The sequence below is a fragment of the Balaenoptera acutorostrata genome, chromosome 2 (assembly GCF_949987535.1).
Source record: "Balaenoptera acutorostrata chromosome 2, mBalAcu1.1, whole genome shotgun sequence".
In the NCBI taxonomy this organism is placed as follows: domain Eukaryota; kingdom Metazoa; phylum Chordata; class Mammalia; order Artiodactyla; family Balaenopteridae; genus Balaenoptera; species Balaenoptera acutorostrata.
This window is the reverse complement of record NC_080065.1, coordinates 162,157,923-162,179,319: the sequence shown is the minus strand read 5'-3', so window position 1 is coordinate 162,179,319 and position 21,397 is coordinate 162,157,923. Positions and strand designations below refer to the sequence as shown.

At 38.2% G+C, this 21,397-nt stretch overlaps 1 long non-coding RNA gene across 4 annotated transcripts in view; it reads left to right on the top strand.

The window, feature by feature from the left end:
• Positions 1-21,397, top strand: part of LOC130707380 (uncharacterized) — a 227,723-nt gene that overhangs the window by 136,905 nt on the left and 69,421 nt on the right. The window lies entirely within an intron of this gene.

Here is a 21,397-nt window from a genome sequence, read left to right as displayed (position 1 = left end):
GGTATGTATATTGTTTTTTTAGGATGTAATGCCTTTGAACACTTTAATAGACTGCAGTAATAGTATAAACATAAATTTTATATGCACTGGGAAACCAAAAATTTGTGTGACTCTCTTTATTGCGATATTTGCTTTATTGTGGTGGTCTGGAACCGAACCTGCAGTATCTCCAAGGTATGCTGGTATAAGTAGTTTTTGAAGAAAAGCTTGTACAGTTCCTGGAAATAATTTATAAAGTATTAACACATGGCTAAGGAAATATATGTTAAAGGATTTTTTTTCTGTTTAAAGCCAAAACTAAAATCCTTGAGAGAGAAATAGAAAATTTCCTGTTTGTCACACCTTCTCTATTTGTGGATCACAGCTTTTGGCTTGAAAAGTTTTCCTTCCATGTCAGAAAAAGATGTGAAAACATCTTAATTTATAATTTCTGAATTCTTGACCATATCTTTATAGCAGTAGTCGATTAGCATTATGAAGAATACGAAAAGTATAAGAGATGGTTATTGGCCTTAAAGAACTTACAGCATAGTTAGGAAGATAAGATGTAAATGTAAGAAAATTGGTAATAGAAGACAGAGTATTATTAGGTGTTAGATGAATGGAGCATTTAAATGTAAGGGAATTCAATGGAATGGGAACATTTTTGGCTTTGTGGGTTAGGGAAATAGAAGGATTAGAGTTTCATGTCTGAAGAATGAGGAAAAGGGGAGAAAACTTTAGACATGATCTATGAGAATCTTCTCCAGTTTTGTAATTTTCTCAGGCAAGCTTGAAACCATAAAATTAGCTTCTTTATCATGCATCCTATCAATTTTGTCTGTGTAACATTTTATGTCACCCACTCCCAGTCTTTTGCTTTCCATTCTTTGTGAGGGAAAGGAAGAGTTTGAGATGGTATGCAGTGGGATTCTCAAGCAGAAAGTACTAGCAAAACTTAGAGATGTGGGCCTGCCCACTTAGAAATGATCACAGATAATTCAAAACTATCTTTCTGGAGGAGTTGGACTCCCAAGTGTGACAGAGTGTAGGTATAGAGTAAAGAAAGAAGGTCAAGAGATCAAGGACTTAGTTTTTAGAAATGCACACAAGGGAAGGATAAAAAATTAATGTATTCACCTGGTAGCAACAAGAAGAGAAAGGAGTTTAACATTTACTGACTGTGTACCATGTACTTTGTGTTTTTATATCCTGTGTTTCATTTAATTCTCACAAGAACATTATAAAATTACACGATGGGGAAGCAGAAGCTCAGGGAAGTTAAGTGACTTAGTATCCTAAACCTAGGAATTGTTGGAGCCAGGTTTCTAATACAGGTTAATTTGTCAGCCAATCTGAACTTCAATTTTATGGTGCTTTTAGGATAAATGGAATAGTGTGTGTGCATGTGTGTGTATCACCTAGTAGAGTAATTGACACCATTCTTAAAAATGGTAGCTATTCTTTTTAGGTTAAAAAGAAACCCTACCTCTTATTGAATATATGCTTTATGCTGACACTCTCCAAAAACATGATCTTATTCATTCTTCACCAAAACTCTAACAAGAGGAGACAGAAAAAGAGCAAAAGCTAAGAGAAGAAATGAAATAGTCTAGCCTTAGAAACCAAAGGGAAAGTTGTTTTAAGAAAAGAAAAATTATTAACAGTATCAGGTGCTACCGACAGGTCATGGAAAATAGGGAGTAGATTTAGGGATTAGGGGCATATTGTCTTGGAGAGTGAAATATTGATAATATGTTAGAGAAGGAAGCTCAGCTATTTGGTAGTTAAGAAGAGAGTGATATGGTGATAGAAGATAAGGGCGCTGGGTAGGTTTCTTCACCACATCTCTTTCTTTATCTGCACAAGGGGATTAATGAAACCTAACTCATGGTAATGTTGTATGACTAAATAGGGTAATATTTGAAAGTGGATATGGCAATACACATGTTAGGTTATTAGTAGCAGATACAGGCAGGCCCATTTGTAACATCTGCAGGATCTGGAGCAAATATAAATGTAGACCTACATACCATATACATACTAAGTTAAATTAACAAACTGTTACATAAAATTCCCCCAAAAGCCTGAGGTCCAGGGTAGGGGCTTCTCTTGCCTGGGTCTGCATGTAGATCGTCTATTTGAGAAACCTGACATTGATAGGAAGTCCAAATATAGGCCTCATTTTACATATGATATACTGAGGCTTAGAGAAGTTTAACTTGTACATGGTTATATAGCTAAATAAATATGAAGAGATCTGAATCCAGATTTGGCTGATTCCAAAGGTTTTGTGTTTTCTCCAGTTCCTCCCTGCCTCTCATAGTAATCACTAAAGTGTGTAGCACTTGACCTAGTGCTTGCCTTACAAGCCTAAGAAATGGTCTTGCCCTGAAGCATTATTAGTTTAATTGAAGGTATAAGAGATGAACATATGAGATGGTTGTTATTGTCATGTCCATACCTCCTTGATTAATTCTTTAACTCTTGGGGAAGGAAGTAGAGATTTGTATTTATTCAGTGGAAATTAGTAAACAAAAAGTGGTACAGTCATTGTGCTACAGATATTAAATACCTAGGCTGTCTGGCTTTAGTGGAGGGAATCTCTAGTATTTTCTACTTTTCATATTTCCATATTTCAGCTACCTTAATTATTGAGGGTTAGAAATAGAATTCTTATTGCTTCATGTATTTATACATTGGGCCTTTGTAAAAGAAGTAGCATAGTGTTGTGGGAAAGACTGTGGACTTTAGAGACTTTAGAGATCTTGTGTTCAAATCAAGGCCCAATGTGAGGGACCTTTCTGGGATAATGGAATTGTTGTATATCTTGATAGAGATTTTGGTTACATGGGTGGATGTATTTATTAGAACTTAGGCAAGTATACACTTGTGCATTCTAATATATAACTTAACTTTTAAAATATAGAATATAAATACCGAAATCTAATTAAGATGTTTAGAGGTGAAGGATAGTGCTGTCTGCAACTTACTTTGAAATGAATAAGAAATAAGATCAATAGATGATAGATAGATGAATATATATGTGATGAAGCAAACGAAGCAAAATGTTAAATATAGATTCTAAGTGTTGGCTTTCTGAGTATGCACTGAGAAGTTTTTTCAACTATTCTATTTGTTTGAATTTTTAAAATAAAGTGTTGGGGGGAAAATCATGGCCCATTGAATTAACTGCTATGTGTCTCACACTTCAGTTTCCTTTTTTACAAATTGCAGTTAATAATACCCAGGTTGCACATACACATATTTATTCTGAGGACTAAAAGAGACAGCTTCACATTTTTGAGGCCAATGGGGAGATGGATAATTGCCAGTTTATTAGACTAATCTGTGTAGCTTAAGAGAAAAACTAAAAACCATTTGTAGAATTTGATGTTACTTTATTACATTAACCCTGCTGATACAACCTCTTTTAAACAAGTTTATTACCGACACTTAAAATTGAACTTGTAGTTAAGGTTACTATAATCAGACAGTAACATTTCCTCAGTTTTCACCCCACAGTCCAAAGTATAAATCTTCATCTATGGACAGATATGAAATCTACATGTGAATGTGTTTTTAAATGATAAAGTAACATATGCTCTTTGTAAAGTGGTCAAGCAATAAAAGTAATATAGAGTAATAATCAGAGGTGTTTCCTCTGACTTCTCAGGTATAGTAATGATTAGAGCTGTTGACAAATATTCTCATCCTCTCTCCTTGGCATATGATAAGATTATACTTCTCTGCCCACTTGAAGTTAAGTGTGGCCATGAGACTTGCTTTGGGAAGAAGCTTTAAAGAGCTGGTGCACCAAAACTGGACAAGTAACACTGCAAGAAAGAAAATTACAGGCCAGTATCCCTGATGAACATCAATGTAAAAATCCTCAGTGTAATATTAGCAAATCAAGTTCAACAATACATTAAAAGGATCATACACCATGATCAAGTGGGATTTATTCCAGGGATGCAAGGATGGTCCAACATGTGCAAATCAGTCATTATGGTACACTACATTAACAAAATGAAGGATAAAAATTATACAATCATCTCAATAGATGCAGAAAAAGCATTTGACAAAATTCAACATCTCTCAACAAAGTGTGTATAAAGAGAACATACCTCAACATAATATAGGCCGTATATGATAAGACCACAGCTAACATCATACTCAATGATGAAAAATTGAAAGCATTTCCTCTACGATCAGGAACAAGACAGGGATGCCGAATCTTGCCACTTTTATTTGACATGGTATTGGAAGTCTCACCCAGAGCAATTAGGGAAGAAAAATAAATAAATGCATCCAAATTGGAAAGGAAGAATTAAAACTGTCACTATTTGCAAATGACAATTTACTATATATAGAAAACCCTAAAGACTCCACCAGAAAACTGTTAGAATTAATAGATGAATTTGGTAAACTTGCAGGATACAAAATCAAGATACAGCAATCTGTTGCATTTCTATACACTAATATCAAACTATCAGAGAAATTAAGAAAACAATTCATTTACAGTTGCATCAAAAATAACAAAATATCTAGGAATAAATTTAACCAAGAAGGTGAAAGACCTGTATGCTGAAAACTGTAAGACATTGATGAAATAAATTAAAGAAACAAATAAGTGGAAAGATATTTCATGCTCATGGATTGGAAGTATAAATATTGTTAAAATCTCCATACTATTCAACGCAATCTACAGATTCAGTGCAATCCCTATCAAAATTCCAATGGCATTTTCACAGAACTCACACAATTCTGAAATTTGAATGGAACCACAGAAGACCCATAGCCAAAGCAATCTTGAGAAAGAACAAAGCTGGAGGCATCGTACTCCCTGATCTGAAATTATGTTACAAAGCTGTAGTAATCAAAACCGTATAGGCATAAAAACAGACACATAGATCAATGGAACAGAATAGGGAGCCCAGAATTAAACCCACGTATATATGGTCAATTAATTTATGACAAAGGAGCCAAGAATATACAATGGGAAAAGGATAGTCTCTTCAGTAAATGGTGTTGGGAAAACTGGACAACCACATGCAAAAGAATGAAACTGAGCCACTGTCTTACACCATACACAAAAATTAACTGAAAACGGATTCAGGATGTTCAACATATGCAAATCATTGTGATAACACCACAGCAACAAAAGAGAAGACAGAAATCACATGTTCATGTCAATGGATGCCGAAAAAGCATTTGATAAAATTCAACATTCATTCACGGTAAAAAAAAAAAAAACTCACCAAAAACGGTATAGGAGGAATATATCTCAACATAATAAAAGCTATTTATGACAAACCCACAGCCAATATAATACTCAACAGTGAAAAGCTGAAAGCCTTCCCTGTAAAATCTGGCAACAAGACAAGGATGCCCACTGCCACCACTTCTATTCAATGCAGTATCGGAAGTCCTGGCCACACCATTCAGACAAGAAAAAGAAATAAAAGGTATCCAAATTGGAAGGGAAGAGGTAAAATTGTCATTATATGCAAATGACATGATACTTTATGTAGAAAACCCTAAAGACTCCACACAAAAACTATTAGAACTGATAAACCAAATAAGCAGGGTAGCAGGGTACAAGATTAACATCCAGAAATCCGTTGCATTTCTTTACATTAACAGTGAAATATCAGAAAGGGAAAGTAAAAGAAAAATTCCATTTAAGATCACATCCAAAAAAGAAAAAAATACCTAGGAATAAAACTGACCAAGGAAGTGAAAGACTTATGTGCTGAGAACAATAAAACATTGATTAAGGAAACTGAAGGTGATTCAAAGAATTGGAAAGGTGTCCCAGGCTCTTGTATTGGAAGAATTAATATCATTAAAATGTCCATACTACCCAGAGCAATCTACAGATTTAATGTGATCCCTGTCATATTACCCGTGACATTTTTCACAGAATTATAACAAATAATACTAAAATTTATATGGAACCGCAAAGGACCCAGAATTGCCAAAGCAATCCTGAGGAAAAAGAACAAAGGTGTAGGAATAACCCTCCCAGACTTCACACAATACTGCAGTGCTACAGTAGTCATAAAAGTTTGGTACTGGCACACAAACAGGCATATGAATCAATAGAGAGCAGAATAGAGAGCCCAGAAATAAACCCACACACCTATGGTCAATTATATCTTTGACAAAGGAGGCAAGAATATACAATGGAGAAAAGACAGTTCTCTTCAGCAAGTGGTGTTGGGAAACTTGGACAGCCACATGTAAATCAATGAAGTTAGAACACTCCCTCACACCATACACAAAACTAAATTTGAAATGGCTTAAAGACTTAAATATAAGATGTGACGCCATAAAACTCGTAGAAGAGAATATAGGCAAAACATTTTCTGACATAAATCATACCAATGTTTTCTTAGGTCAATCTCTCTAGGGGCAAAAGAAATAAAATCAAAAATAAACAAATGGGACCTAATGAAACTTAAAAGCTTTGCACCGCAAAAGAAACAATAAAGAAAATGAAAAGACAACCTATGGAATGGGAGAAAATATTTGCAAATGATGTGACCAACAGAGGCTTAATTTCCAAAATATACAGACACTCATACAACTCAATAACAAAAAAACAAACAACCCAATCAAAAAATGGGCAGAAGACCTAAGTAGACATTTTTCCAAAGAAGACATACAGATGGCCAATAGGGACATGAAAAGATGCTCAACATGCCTAATTGTTAGAGAAATGCAAATCATAATTACGATGAGGTATCACCTCACACCAGTCAGAATGGCCATCATCAAAAAGTCTACAAATAATAAATGTTGGAGAGGGTGTGGAGAAAAGGGAACCCTCCTACACTGTTGGTGGGAATGTAAATTGGTACAGCCATTATGGAGAACAGTATGGAGGTTCTTTAAAAAACTAAAAATAGAGCTACCATATGATCCAGCAATCCCACTCCTGGGTATATATCCAGAAAAGACAAAAACTCTAATTCGAAAAGATACATGTACCCCAATGTTCATAGCAGCACTATTTACAATAGTCAAGACATGGAAGCAACCTAAGTATCCATCAACAGATGAATGGATGAAGAAGATGTGGTATATATTATATAATGGGGCTTCCCTGGTGGCGCAGTGGTTGAGAATCTGCCTGCCAATGCAGGGGACATGGGTTCGAGCCCTGGTCTGGGAAGATCCCACATGCCACGGAGCAACTAGGCCCGTGAGCCACAACTACTGAGCCTGCGTGTCTGGAGCCTGTGCTCCGCAACAAGAGAGGACGCGACAGTGAGAGGCCCGCGCACCGTGATGCAGAGTGGCTCCCACTTGCCGCAACTAGAGAAAGCCCTCGCACAGAAACAAAGACCCAACACAGCCAAAAATAAGTAAATAAATAAATAAATGTATTAAAAAAAATGTTAAGTAACGTTATTTTCTTTAATACTTTTAAAAAAATTAAAAATAAATGTTCCAACCAAAAGACATAGACTGGCTGAATGGATTAAAAATCAAGACCTGTATATATGCTGTCTAGAAGAGATCCACTTCAGATCTAGGGACACATACAGACTGAACGTGAGGGGATGGAAAAAGGTATTCCATGCAAATGGAAACCAAAAGAACGCTGGAGTAGCAATACTCATATCAGACAAAATAGACTTTAAAATAAAGAATGTTACAAGAGACAAGGAAGGACACTACATAATGATCAAGGTATCAATCCAAGAAGAAGATATAACAATTATAAATATATATGCACTCAACATAGGAGCACCTCAATACATAAGGCAACTGCTAACAGCTATAAAAGAGGAAATCGACAGTAACACAATAATACTGAGGGACTTTAACACCTCACTTACACCAATGGACAGATCATCCAAAATGAAAATAAATAAGGAAACAGAAGCTCTGAATGACACAATAGACCAGATAGATTTAATTGATATTTATAGGACATTCCATCCAAAAACAGCAGATTACACTTTCTTCTCAAGTGTGCATGGAACATTTTCCAAGATAGATCACATCTTAGGTCACAAATCAAGCCTCAGTAAATTTAAGAAAATTGAAATCATATCAAGCATCTTTTCTGACCACAACCCTATGAGATTAGAAATGAATTACAGGGAACAAAACGTAAAAAAGACAAACACATGGAGGCTAAACAATACGTTACTAAGTAACCAAGACATCACTGAAGAAATCAAAGAGGAAATAAAAAAATACCTAGAGACAAATGACAATGAAAACACAATGGCCCAAAACCTATGGGATGATGCAAAAGCAGTTCTAGAGGGAAGTTTATAGCTATACAAGCCTACCTCAAGAAACAAGAAAAATCTCAAATAAACAATCTAACCTTACACCTAAAGGAACTAGAGAAAGAAGAACAAACAAAACCCAAAGTTAACAGAAGGAAAGAAATCATAAAGATCAGAGCAGAAATAAATGAAAAAGAAATGAAGGAAACGAGCAAAGATCAATAAAACTAAAAGCTGGTTTTTTGAGAAGATAAACAAAATTGATAAACCATTAGCCAGACTCCTCAAGAAAAAGAGGGAGAGGACTTAAATCAATAAAATTAGAAATGAAAAAGGAGAAGTTACAACAGACACCGCAGAAATACAAAGCATCCTAAGAGACTACTACGAGCAACTCTATGCCAATAAAATGGACAACCTGGAAGAAATGGACAAATTCTTAGAAAAGGTATAACCTTCCAAGACTGAACCAGGAAGAAATGGAAAATATAAACAGACCAATCACAAGTAATGAAATTGAAACTGTGATTAAAAATCTTCCAACAAACAAAAGCCCAGAACCAGATGGCTTCACAGGCGAATTCGATCAAACATTTAGAGGAGAGTTAACACCTGCCCTTCTCAAACTCTTCCAAAATATAGCAGAGGGAGAAACACTCCCAAACTCATTCTATAAGGCCACCATCACCCTGATACCAAACCCAGATAAAGATTTAACAAAAAAAGAAAACTACAGGACAATATCACTGATGAACATAGATGCAAAAATCCTCAACAAAATACTAGCAAACAGAATGCAACAACACATTAAAAGGATTGTACACCATGATCAAGTGGGGTTTATCCCAGGAATGCAAGGATTCTTCAATATACACAAATCAATCCGTGTGATACACCATATTAACAAATTGAAGGATAAAAACCATATGATCATCTCAATAGGTGCAGAAAAAGCTTTCGACAAAATCCAACACCGATTTATGATAAAAAACTCTCCAGGGGGGCTTCTCTGGTGGCGCAGTGGTTGAGAGTCTGCTGCCAGTGCAGGGGACGCGGGTTCGAGCCCTGGTCTGGGAGGATCCCACATGCCGCGGAGCGGCTGGGCCCATGAGCCACAACTGCTGAGCCTGCGCGTCTGGAGCCTGTGCTCCCCAGCAAGGGAGGCCGCGATGGTGAGGGGCCTGCGCACTTCAGTGAAGAGTGACCCCCGCTTGCCGCAGCTGGAGAAAGCCCTCGCACAGAAACGAAGACCCAACACAGCCATAAATAAATAAAAAATTAAAAAAAAAAAACTCTCCAGAAAGTAGGCATAGAGGGAACCTACCTCAACAGAATAAAAGCCATATATGACAAACCCACAGCCAACATTGTTCTCAATGGTGAAAAACTGAAACCATTTCCTCTAAGATCAGGAACAAGGCAAGCTTGCCCACTCTCACTACTGTTATTCAACATAGTTTTGGAGGTTTTAGCCACAGCAATCATAGAGGAAAAAGAAACAAAAGGAATCCAAATCGGAAGACAAGTAAAGCTGTCACTGTTTGCAGATAACATGATACTATACACAGAGAAGCCTAAAGATGCTACCAGAAAACTACTAGCGCTAATCAATGAATTTGGTAAAGTAGAAGGATACAAAATTAAGGCACAGAAATCTCTTGCATTCATATACACTAATGATGAAAAATCTGAAAGAGAAATTAAGGAAACACTCCCATTTACCACTGTAACAAAAAGAATAAAATACCTAGGAATAAACCTACCTAAGGAGACCAAAGACCTGTATGCAGAAAAGTATAAGACACTGAAGAAAGAAATTAAGGATGATACAAACAGATGGCGAGATATACCATGTTCTTGGATTGGGAGAATCAACATTGTGAAGATGACTATACTACCCAAAGCAATCTACAGATTCAACGCAATCCCTATCAAAGTACCAGTGGCATTTTTCCCAGAACTAGAACAAAAAGTTTCACAATTTGTATTGAGACACAAAAGACCCCAAATAGCCAAAGCTATCTCGAGAAAAATAAAAAAATACAGAGCTGGCGGAATCAGTGCCCTGACTTCAGACTCTACTACAAAGCTCCAATTAAGACAATAAGTAATTAAGACAATATGGTACTGGCACAGAAATAGAAATATAGATCAATGTAAAAGGATAGCAAGCCCAGAGATAAACCCACGCACATATGGTCACCTTATCTTTGATAAAGGAGGCAAGAATATACAATAGAGAAAAGACAGCCTCTTCAATAAGTGGTGCTGGGAAAACTGGACGGCTATATGTAAAAGTATGAAATTAGAACACTCCCTAACACCATATACAAAAATAAACTCAAAATGGATTAAAGACCTAAAATGTAAGGCCAGACACTCTATAAACCTCTTAGAGGAAAACATAGGCAGAACAATCAATGAAATAAATCACAGCAAGATCCTTTTGACCCACCTCCTAGAGAAATGGAAAGAAAAACAAAAATAAACAAATGGGACCTAATGAAACTTCAAAGCTCTTGCACAGCAAAGGAAACCATAAACAAGACAAAAAGACAACCCTCAGAATGGGAGAAAATATTTGCAAATGAAGCAACTGACAAAAGATTAATCTCCAAAATATACAAGCAAGTCATGCAGCTCAATATCAAAAAACAAACAACCCAATCCAAAATATGGGCAGAAGACCTAAATAGACATTTCTCCAAGAAGATATACAGATTGCCAATAAACACATGAAAGGATGCTCAACATCACTAATCATTAGAGAAATGCAAATCAAAACTGCAATGAGGTATCACCTCACACCAGTCAGAATGGCCATTATCAAATTTTACTTAATTTTTAACTACTACAAAACTATATATTTTTTTTAAAAGGCATATTCAAGGGTGTCACATACAAAATGTTACTACAGTAGAGGCCAACAACATGCTAACTGGCCTCACCAGGTTAACTCTCTTGGTACAGCCCTCAGAACAAATGAAGCTCCCCCTTGTTACTTAGAAATGGAATGGTACCCTTAGATCACAAAGCAACTTGTTTAAAAACTCTATTTTTTACCATTTCCAACAGTTTATCATTGTAATCAAGAAAAATCTTGATAATATGCAAGAAGTAAGAAATCACAGAAATCAATTGGTTGCTGAAGCTCACGTAAGATAATTGTCATTAATCCCCTAATTTTAATTTTTGGCATTCATCACAACAGGTTTGTTTTTACATTGAATTTGAATAAATATGATAAATCTGAACTAATACAATGTTTACTAAAAATATTCTTCCTATCTGTTTTATATATTTGTGATTCTTCATAAGATTCCTTCTGAAAAGAGGGTTCTACTCCTAAAAAAAGTCTTTTAAAAAACTGAATGTAAAGTGTTACACTCCTTTTTCTACTGACTTTTGTTTCTGACATTGTTAATCAAGTCTTCCATTTATTGGACTCATTTAAGATTCTAAAACCATCTTTTCTCTCTTCTCACACACACCCATGGTTTTCTCCCTGCTCCCCACTTCTCCCTCTGAGCTTGGTGTTTGTGTAAGACAATAACAGGAACAATCTGATTTGACAGGATAATAATCAACCAAAATGTGTCTCTTCTGTTTTTCATTTTGCTTGATTACAAGATCAAAATGCTAGAATGGGTGAACTATTTTGAAGTCTGGGCTTTGAAAACACCTGTTTAGTGATGTTTAGTGGATGTGTGAATTTTCCTATTGAACAATAATAGCAGCTTACTCTGTCACTTTCACACTTTGATTACAAAAACAGTGGTCTGGACATATCCTGGCAAAATATATTCGGAGGTTATGGTAGCAGTTGAAATTCTCATGGAAGAATAAAAATGTACATTAGGACAATTTACACTTATTTTATTTGTTATACAATCTTACATAAGCAACGATCAACTCCTCTGTCCTAAGTAACTTTTTAATGTGTTATGTGAGCTTCATCAGCAGCTTCTTGATTGGGTCTCAAGTACTAATCAGGCCCCTCACAAGTACATTGGATGCTTAGACATCTTGCCTCCATCATGAAGAGTAAGTAGGATCATAATGACTAATCACATTAGCATGATTTAAAAATGCAGAGCATGAATAGCTTTTTCCCCCCAAGATTTCTAGTAAAAACATTCGCACAATAAGACTGCAATAATTCATTACACTATTGGCTTGTTCATATTATAACATATTTATGTGCCCAGAAGAATGAAACCAGAAAACCACCATTAACAAGCAGAGGAAAGAGATTGTTTTTTTAACTGAATTCAGGATGAACATATAAAAAGAAATATTTCAAAGAAGGGAAACTGCTATCTTGTTATGTCCTCTAAGACATTACAAAACCCAGTCTCACTAAAGATCTTTTTAGTAACCTATATTTTGTACTTCCCACTAAGAACCACTTTCTGCCCATAAAGCCAAACAGTGAGCTCCAGGTGAAGTCACTGCAGATCACATAAGCATGTCACTAAGGGAAAATTCATTCCCGTGAATTTTCATGGGAAAATTCCCATGTTTCCCATGAAAGCAAAAACCCTTACCTTCGAGGGAAGATATCCCATTTACAAATAGTATATTGCCACCCAAATGGATGTAAACTCACTGACTCCCTCTCAGGACTTGGGGTGTCTGCTTTAGGGCTGAATTGGTCTGCTAAATATTAGCTAGGTACTGAGCAAGGTGCCTTAGATGCAACTATGAAAAATCACAAACGGTTCTTGCCTTCTACAAGGTTACCATCTAGTGAGGAAAGCACTAGATACTAACTATAGTATCAAGAGTTCTGTCCTGGAGGGTGTAATGACAGTGTTGATACCTGGAAGGTAAGCAGGAGTTCAGGGGAAAGGACATAATGATGCAAAGTATTCCAGGCAAAGTATTCCATTACAAGGAATGTTGAAGGAACTGAGAATAGTTTGTGATCAAATGATTATTGAATATTTGTTGAGTGCATACAGCTAAACTACAGATTACAAGGGAGAAAGTGGTGAAAAACAAAGCTAAAAGGGATTCAGGGGGCCAGATTTATCAACGTAAACATTCAGGGGCCAGGGGCCTATCAGTGCAAAAGATAGACATGGTATCTGCCCTCAGGGAGCTAATAGTTTAGTAGGAGAAAAAGATTTTTAAAAATCAACACTAATGTCAAATTGGAGTCAATACAATGAAGAAAACAAATGGGTGTGAGGAGAGAGTAACAGGAAGAATCTGCTTAAGATGGGCTCAGAGGAGACATCTCTGAGGAGGTGAGATTTGCAGGATGAAAAAGGGTCAGATCATGAAGGGCCTGATGAACCTCATTAGTGAGTTGTGGGTTTTGTGGGGTTTTTTTTGAATTTTGTTTTTTTTATACAGCAGGTTCTTATTAGTTATCTATTTTATACCTATTAGTGTATATATGTCAATCCCAGCCTCCCAATTCATCCGACCACCCCCTCCCCCATTCCCCCCTGCGTGTCCATACGTTTGTTCTCTACCTCTGTGTCTATTTTTGCCTTGCAAACTGGTTCATCTGTACCATTTTTCTAGGTTCCACATATATGTATTAATTTATGATCTTTGCTTTTCTCGTTCTGACATACTTCACTCTGTATGACAGTCTCTAGGTCCATCCACGTCTCTACAAATGACCCAGTTTCATTCCTTTGTATGGCTGAGTAATATCCATTGTATATATGTAGCACATCTTCTTTATCCGTTAGTCTGTCGATGGGCATTTAGGTTGCTTCCATGACCCGGCTATTGTAAATAGCGCTGCAATGAACATTGGGGTGCGTGTGTCTTTTTGAATTATGGTTTTCTCTGGGTACATGCCCAGTAGTGGGATTGCTGGGCCATATGGTAATTCTATTTTTAGTTGTTTAAGGAACCTCCATACTCCTCTCCATAGTGGCTGTACCAATTTACATTCCCACCAACAGTGCAAGAGGGTTCCCCTTTCTCCACACCATCTCCAGCATTTGTTGTTTGTAGATTTTCTGATGATGCCCTTTCTGACTGGTGTGAAGTGATAGCTCATTGTAGTTTTGATTTGCATTTCTCGAATAACGAGTGATGTAGAACAGCTTTTCACGTGCCTCTTGGCCATCTGCATGTCTTCTTTGGAGAGATGTCTATTTAGGTCTGGCTGTTGGGGTTTTATCTTGATGGTTATCCATGTTTAAAGGTTTTAAGTAGAGGAGAGATGCAATCAACTTGTATTTTAGACAAATCATTCTGGCTGCTGTGCAGAGTCTGGAGATGAACAAGGCAGAAGGAAGAGGTAGGGAGATCAGCTGGATGGCTTTTCCAGTGAACTGGGTGAGAAAGAATTTCCTAGTGCCAGAATATTTTAGTAACAGTGCTATTAGGTAGAGGTAATATTAAAATATTTAACAATCAGTTTGGCATGAGCATTAACTCATCAGGATGGATGGTAGCTTCAGTACTGAGCAGGGTCTGCAGACGTCTCTCTGCTGGGCCAGGCTGGATAGACAGGTGGAACCCAGAGGTGAGGCCAACACAACCGGGGCTTAGACTAGCAGCTCTTTGCAACCAGTATGGAAGTATTTGAATATTTCAGCACCAGACGCAACTGTAGTAGTCTGGGAATTTGGTATAGAGAGCCAGGGAAAGATTCAGGAGATGGGTAGGAAAGAGAAGGCTTACATTTGGGGAATGCTTGAGGTGAGCAAAAGGGAGGGGTTAGCGATTAGCCTCTGGGCTCTGCTTGGGCAACCAGGGAAGCTCATTCATTTATTCAGCACTTTATGTTTAAGACACCTGAGAGATTTGAAATGTCAAGAGGGCCGTTGGATATGTGAGGCAGGAACGCGGGAAAGATGTGGGCTGCAGAAATAAATGTGGGAGTTTTCAGTATATCATTTGAAGCTAAAGAGTGGATGAGGTCCCCAAAGGAGAGACAACAGAACCCAGGATGGAGGCCTGAGCAACTCTGCCATTTAGAGTTTGTCAAGAGGAAAAGGAGCCTTTGATGGCAGAAAGAGTGGCTACTATTGTACAAGGAAAACGAATCCTGTGAGGTTTCAGAAGCTAAGAGCGGAGAGTGTTTCCAGGAGGAGGGAGTGGCCGGCTGTGTTCTAAGCTGTGGAGAGAGTGAGTAAGAAAGAGAGGACTGGAGACTCTCAGGGATTTAGCAGCACAGAGATTGTTGGCGACCTTGATAAGAGCAATTTCGGTGGGCGGTGAGCACAGAGGTCAGACTGTCTAGCACTGGAGGTGAATGAGAGGTGGGGAGGTAGAGATGGTGTGTCCAAGACAACTTCTTGCAGTGATGTGGGACTTGGATTTTTTTTTTTTTTAAAGGGAAGAGGCTTAAGCAAGTTTAATTGCTAGTAGGAGAAGCAGTAAGGTATTTTAATAGATTCCAGGGGTCAGCAAACTAGGGCTACTGCCTGTTTTTATAAATAAAATTGTATTGGAACCCAGCCACTCCCATTCATTTATGTATTATCTATGACTGTTTTTATGTTGTCACAGCTTACTTACTTTAGTAGTTGTGAAAGACACCCTGTGACACAAAACCAAAAATATCTACTCTCTGACCCCCTTACAGAAAAAGTTTGTTAGCCCCTGGTTTAAACTAAAGTATTACATGCCCTTTTAATTTCCACAGAAATGCAAATAAATACATACCATATCTAAATGCATACATAATGACATACACTAACAATTTCCCAAGTCAAAAGTGCTACGGAAATTCTCCTTCATTCGTTTACCAATTTATCAATTAAAAAAAAAAAGACAAAAAGACGTAGCTACTGCTCTTCTGCGCATACTACATATCTGTTGTTGACAATATAAAGTAAACACATTTTATTCACTGCAGCACACCTAGTACCTGGCGCTGAGCCTGACATGTGATAGGTGCCCAATAAACACTGGTTGAAGCAAAGAAGAGAAGGACCCAGGTGCTGTACTAGGGAATTGCCTGGGGCAATGGGTAGGGGAGCTTTTGAGATTTGGGTAAATAGCAGAGGATTCCCTGTGTACATGAACTTAGCACCATCCCAGTGAGGTTTGTGGGGGCAGGAATAGATCACATTCCTCTAGAATTAATCTGGAAAGTGAGAGGGAAATGGCTTGGGGGGATCTGGCTAAAGCTGAAGAGTATCCTTGATGTGAAAACAAAATCACAAAGGGGCAGTTTGTAGTTTGGCAGCAGGAAAGGGCAGTCTGCACAGTTCTTTATTTGTTGTGATGAAACAGAAAGTAGAGATGAGCTGAATTTATGTACAGTTCAAGCCAACTTATTCCTCAGGAGCATGTGTTGCTCTGTTAAAAAGTAGGTTAAAGTAACAAGTCAAAAAATGAAAATTTCCAAAAGCATTTTGTTTCACTGAAAACAAGCATATATAAGTTGACCAATCTTTTGACATAGGAGCAAGGCTTTTGAGCACAGGGCATCACTCTTAAATAAAGAACATCCATAACATTAACTGAGATTTAGGTGTCTTTAAAGGAGAATGAAAACTTATAGATAAAGGGGAAGCGATCTGAGTGCAGAATTCTTCTAGAGTTTTTCCCACAATCTTTTGCAGCTATATCACTCACACTTTCTGAAGCTTTTGACTTGTTCACTAGAAACAAATCTTTTCTTTGTCTTCATATTTCATCTATTTGTGTAATTTAATGATATCACATCATTAAAATATCAAAATGCAAGCGTCCTAAACAGACGTAGGAAACAACTGCTTCACATGGAGGATACAATTCATATCAGAAGGTAACCTACTAACCTTGTTCTGTGGTGGGAATGCTGGGGTACAAAGGGAATAGGTGGTGATTCTGGTGACTCCAGGAAAGGGAGGCAAGTTAAGAGTGTTTTTCAGGACTTCCCTGGTGGCGCAGTTGTTAAGAATCCGCCTACCAATGCAGGGGACACGGGTTTGAGCGCTAGTCTGGGAAGATCCCACATGCCGCAGAGCAACTAAGCCCGTGTGCCACAACTACTGAGCCCACGTGCCACAACTACTGAAGCCCGCATGGCTAAAGCCTGGGCTTCACAACAAGAGAAACCACCACAATGAGAAGCCCATGCACCACAACAAAGAGTAGCCCCCGCTCTCCATAGCTAGAGAAAGCTCAGGCGTAGCAACGAACACCCCACGCAGCCAAAAATAAATAATAAATAAATAAATTTATTTTAATAAAAAAGACTGTTTCTCTGTGAGTGTGGTACAAGCATGTTACAGGGCCCCAGCTGGTGCTCCTTGAGTCACTGACAAGCTGCCAGCATGGCTGGGTCCCCTGAATATTGACTTGGGGCAGCTGTCCCAAGTCATCACACTCTAGGGACTGTGCAGTATTGTGCCCTGGAAAGCATGCATTAAACACTTGCTTTAGCTTCTTCTGGAATGTAGTATGTGGAATAATAGATGACTCCTCTTAACAATGCAACTACCAGAGAATTACAACTGATGAGAGACCAGCCTTATATATCCCATAGCAGATTTAGCTTTGCAAGGCACATTTAACGTTCTCAAACTGCTGAATCTAGAGAGAGACAGTAAAATCTCTGTAAGCATATTCTGGCAGCAAGTCACCGGGTAACTAACAAAGAACACCCAAAATAGCAGGCAAAGATGACTGAACAATACAAAAGTCGAGAATCTAAGCAGTGGTTAATATATTACCATGAACTGAGACTCGGGAGCCCACGTTTTGCAGCAAAGGCCCAGCCGGCTTTCTAATTTATTTTATGCTAAAATTGGGTTGATAAAAAATGACCCTATTCTCTGCTGTCAATACTTTGGAAAAATTTTCCCATAAAAAGGTTATTGTATTTTTTACATATCTCTGTGTTCTCCTGGGCAACATTCCTTGGGGCCAGGGACTACCTTTTTTCATCTATTGATGCTGCCTTAGCATGTTACTTGTTGTGAAGTAGTTAGTTATAAAAATGAGATTTGATTAAATTGAAAATTGTTATGTACATATTACTTATTATCACTTTACAGATATAACAGGAAAAAATATTAATGTTGGTGCTGAAAGTTCACTTATAGTAAATGGTGGTGGTACTTGACTTTACTTATATTATTTTCCCCACTATTTTATGTCTTTCTACCTGATATCTCTTCTTTATTTCCATCTATGTTTCTTTATTACTAAACCAAGAAAAACAGGGATAAGAGTAGGGCTAGGCCATACTTGGCTGGAATAGTAAAGAAATTGTGTGGGGTTTGGGTGAGAAAATCCTGAAGCATACAGGTCTGCATCTTCCCTTTGAGACATGTGGAGGGGTCTGCTTCTAAAGAGTTTTATTAGCAACTAATCAAGATGCTTTTGTACAAGGCCCCTGATTAGCTGTTGGTATACTAAGAGTGAATCAGAGTTAGCGTAGTTTCTGATTTCTTTTACATTGTCAATGTGGATGATCATTTTTTACTGCTGGGGGTGTGGTGGTGGGGAGTGAGGGAATGTTCCTTTCCTGCTCCTGATGTCTCAGTCCCGTCAAGAGAGCTCTTAGGGTCATTTCAGCCCTGCTTCTTTACTGACTCTGCCCCAGGGTGATCAAGTGACTTATATAGAAAGCTTGAAAAGAATTAAGTGAGCATGCTTGCCTTGACTAATTCTGTTCTCTCCCTTGAGAGTGTGAGTGTCTACTGTTTCTCTCATTCTGTGTATTACGAGTTAATAAATCTGCCCAATTCTGGGGTTCCGTTATGTGATCATTGAGTTCAAACTGGATTCTCAAGCCAGAGTTATCCACAGTAACAGGAATATTCGGCCCTCCATCTTTTCTCTTTTCTCTTATTTCCTAATTTATTCCAAACCAAATGGAATTAAGGCATTGTACTTGCTGGAAGGTAATGAAAAGACCCTAACATTTGGTGCATTACCTGGGAACACTGAGAAATAAAAAGAAAGGAGCAGGCATTTTGGAGAGGAAAATGTCCATGTGGAAAATATTTTGGTACTGCCAAGGAAGGTAGTCTAGTGCCTTGGTCTTTAATGTATGGTGGGAAGTTGAGACCTTTGACTGTTTGAAAATATTTAGGTTTGTGCAGTATACTGCTGAAGCCTAGAAAAGGTTTAATGCATGCTGTATAAGTGTCCTCCGTGCTTGCTGGGAGACTAATCAACTTGGAGGCTTAACACAATAGAAATTTACTATCTCACAGTTGTAGAGGCCGGAAGTGTGACATCAAGGCGTCAGCAAGGCTGCTCTCCCTACAGATGCTCTAGGGGAGATTCTATCCCTGCCTCTTTCAGCTTCTGGTGGCAGCCAGCTTCCTTGGCTTGAGGCCACATCACTCAGCTTTTGTCTCTGTCTTCACATCACCCCCTTTCTGTGTCTGTATCTTCTCTTTTGTCTGTCTCAAATGTCCCTCTGCCCTTCTTGTATAATAAGGACAATTGTCATTCTATTTAGGACCCATCCAGATAATATAGGATGGAAATCCCATCTCAAGATCCTTAATGACATTTGCAAAACCTTTTTTTTCAAACGAGGTAACAGTCAAGGATTAGGACATGGATATATCCTTTTGGGGGCCACCATCCAACCCACTATACCAGCCGTAAGATACTTTGATTTCGGCTGATGACTGCAGCTTATGGCGTGAGAGAGTGGCTGTTTCTTTAGAGCCACTTAAGTAAACGTCTGACATAAAGAAAAGGGGCGTTAGGGAGTTGCAGGTGACTGAGCAATACCTGGAGCGGAATGAATAAGGCACCTGGAGGGTCTTTAGTATACAGAGACCTTTACCTGGCACTTGACTTGAGAGTGTGCAGGAGTTTACAGGGCAAGAAAGTCTCAGGCAGCCGTCCACCTTGCCTTACTCTTCAGGTACAGTTTTTCCCAAGCAGGCTTGACCGAGACAAAGACTCAGTTGTAAGGAAAACCTGTTGTGTAGAACTTGTCGGCATTGACACATATGGTCTACCGTAGGCTCAAGTGAATCCCTTTACATGTGGACCCAAGCTGACACTGGATTTGTCAATTATGTTGGAGAAAAAAATGTTCTCTTAAAGCCCTTTGGTCTACGCAGTTCCATAGCAGGAGGCAGTGAAAATGGCCATGGCGGCATAGGACTGTCAAATCTACGCATCAGAACTGGAGGTGTAATGTCACTCGACAGAAGCCATAATCAGTTCAGTACTGCAGTGTGAACCACAAGGTCATCAATGAGGAAGGATAACTCAAGAGTCCACGTGTGACAGATGCTCAGGGCTGTGCACTGCACATGGCAAATTCATAGTGATAAATCAACGTCAGGCTAAAAGATTCCTCCTGGTTCGAAGTTGGCAGGTCAGAAATTTCAAATAAATGGCATAGACTAATGGACATCCTAGTGAGGCTAAAACGAAAGAGACTTTATCTTTCTCTCAAATACCATTGAGTTTCTGCTATGTTCTTTGGTCGAATTCTGTACTGGATTCTGGGAACAAAAATGTGCCTAGTTTCACTCTTCTAGGAGTGGGGGATTGGCTTGCTTTTGAGATTGTTTTTAAATTTGGGGGATAGTGCTGTAAAATCAAATTGTATCTTAGGAACTCTTTAGACTCTTTAAAAGCATGGTTCATGAGAGACTTGATAAACTGATAAAACAGCCAAGGCCCTAAGAGACCCACACCCGTGTCAGTGACAGAAGTCCAAGCTACAGATACTGAAGGAGCCCTCAGTCCCATTCAGGCAGTTAAAGCCCTGTCACTGAGAATGAACCAAATGTACATTTGGGAGGATTGTTTATGGACATTTAAGACTTTGGATTTTTAACCCACAGTAACAAGGACACTTGATTTCAAAGTTGGGCTTTAATACTTTAATGTGTGCCCTTTTAATTTGTCTGTGAAGAATTTGACACTGGCAAAGGTGTACTTTCAAATTTGCAACATTTCTATGATTTCTGAATTGTATTACTGGATGCTTTTATGTATTTAACCTTAGTGTGTCATTTAACCTCATCAACTTTCTGTGGTTAGCTGTGCTGTGGATGGCTGGTAGAACAAAAAGTTGCTTCTGATCATTGGATATGAGTAGCCCTGGAGTTAATTTAAATTAATGCAATTTCTCACCCATATCAGAGACTTCTGGGATGAAACTCTAAGTCGTCCACCAGCAGTTCCCGGAGGCCACTCAAATGAGTAGCCCCATAAAAGTGTGAGCAGGACTGTCCTGATAAAGGTCTATTCTTTTTCCTGAAGGGAGAGCG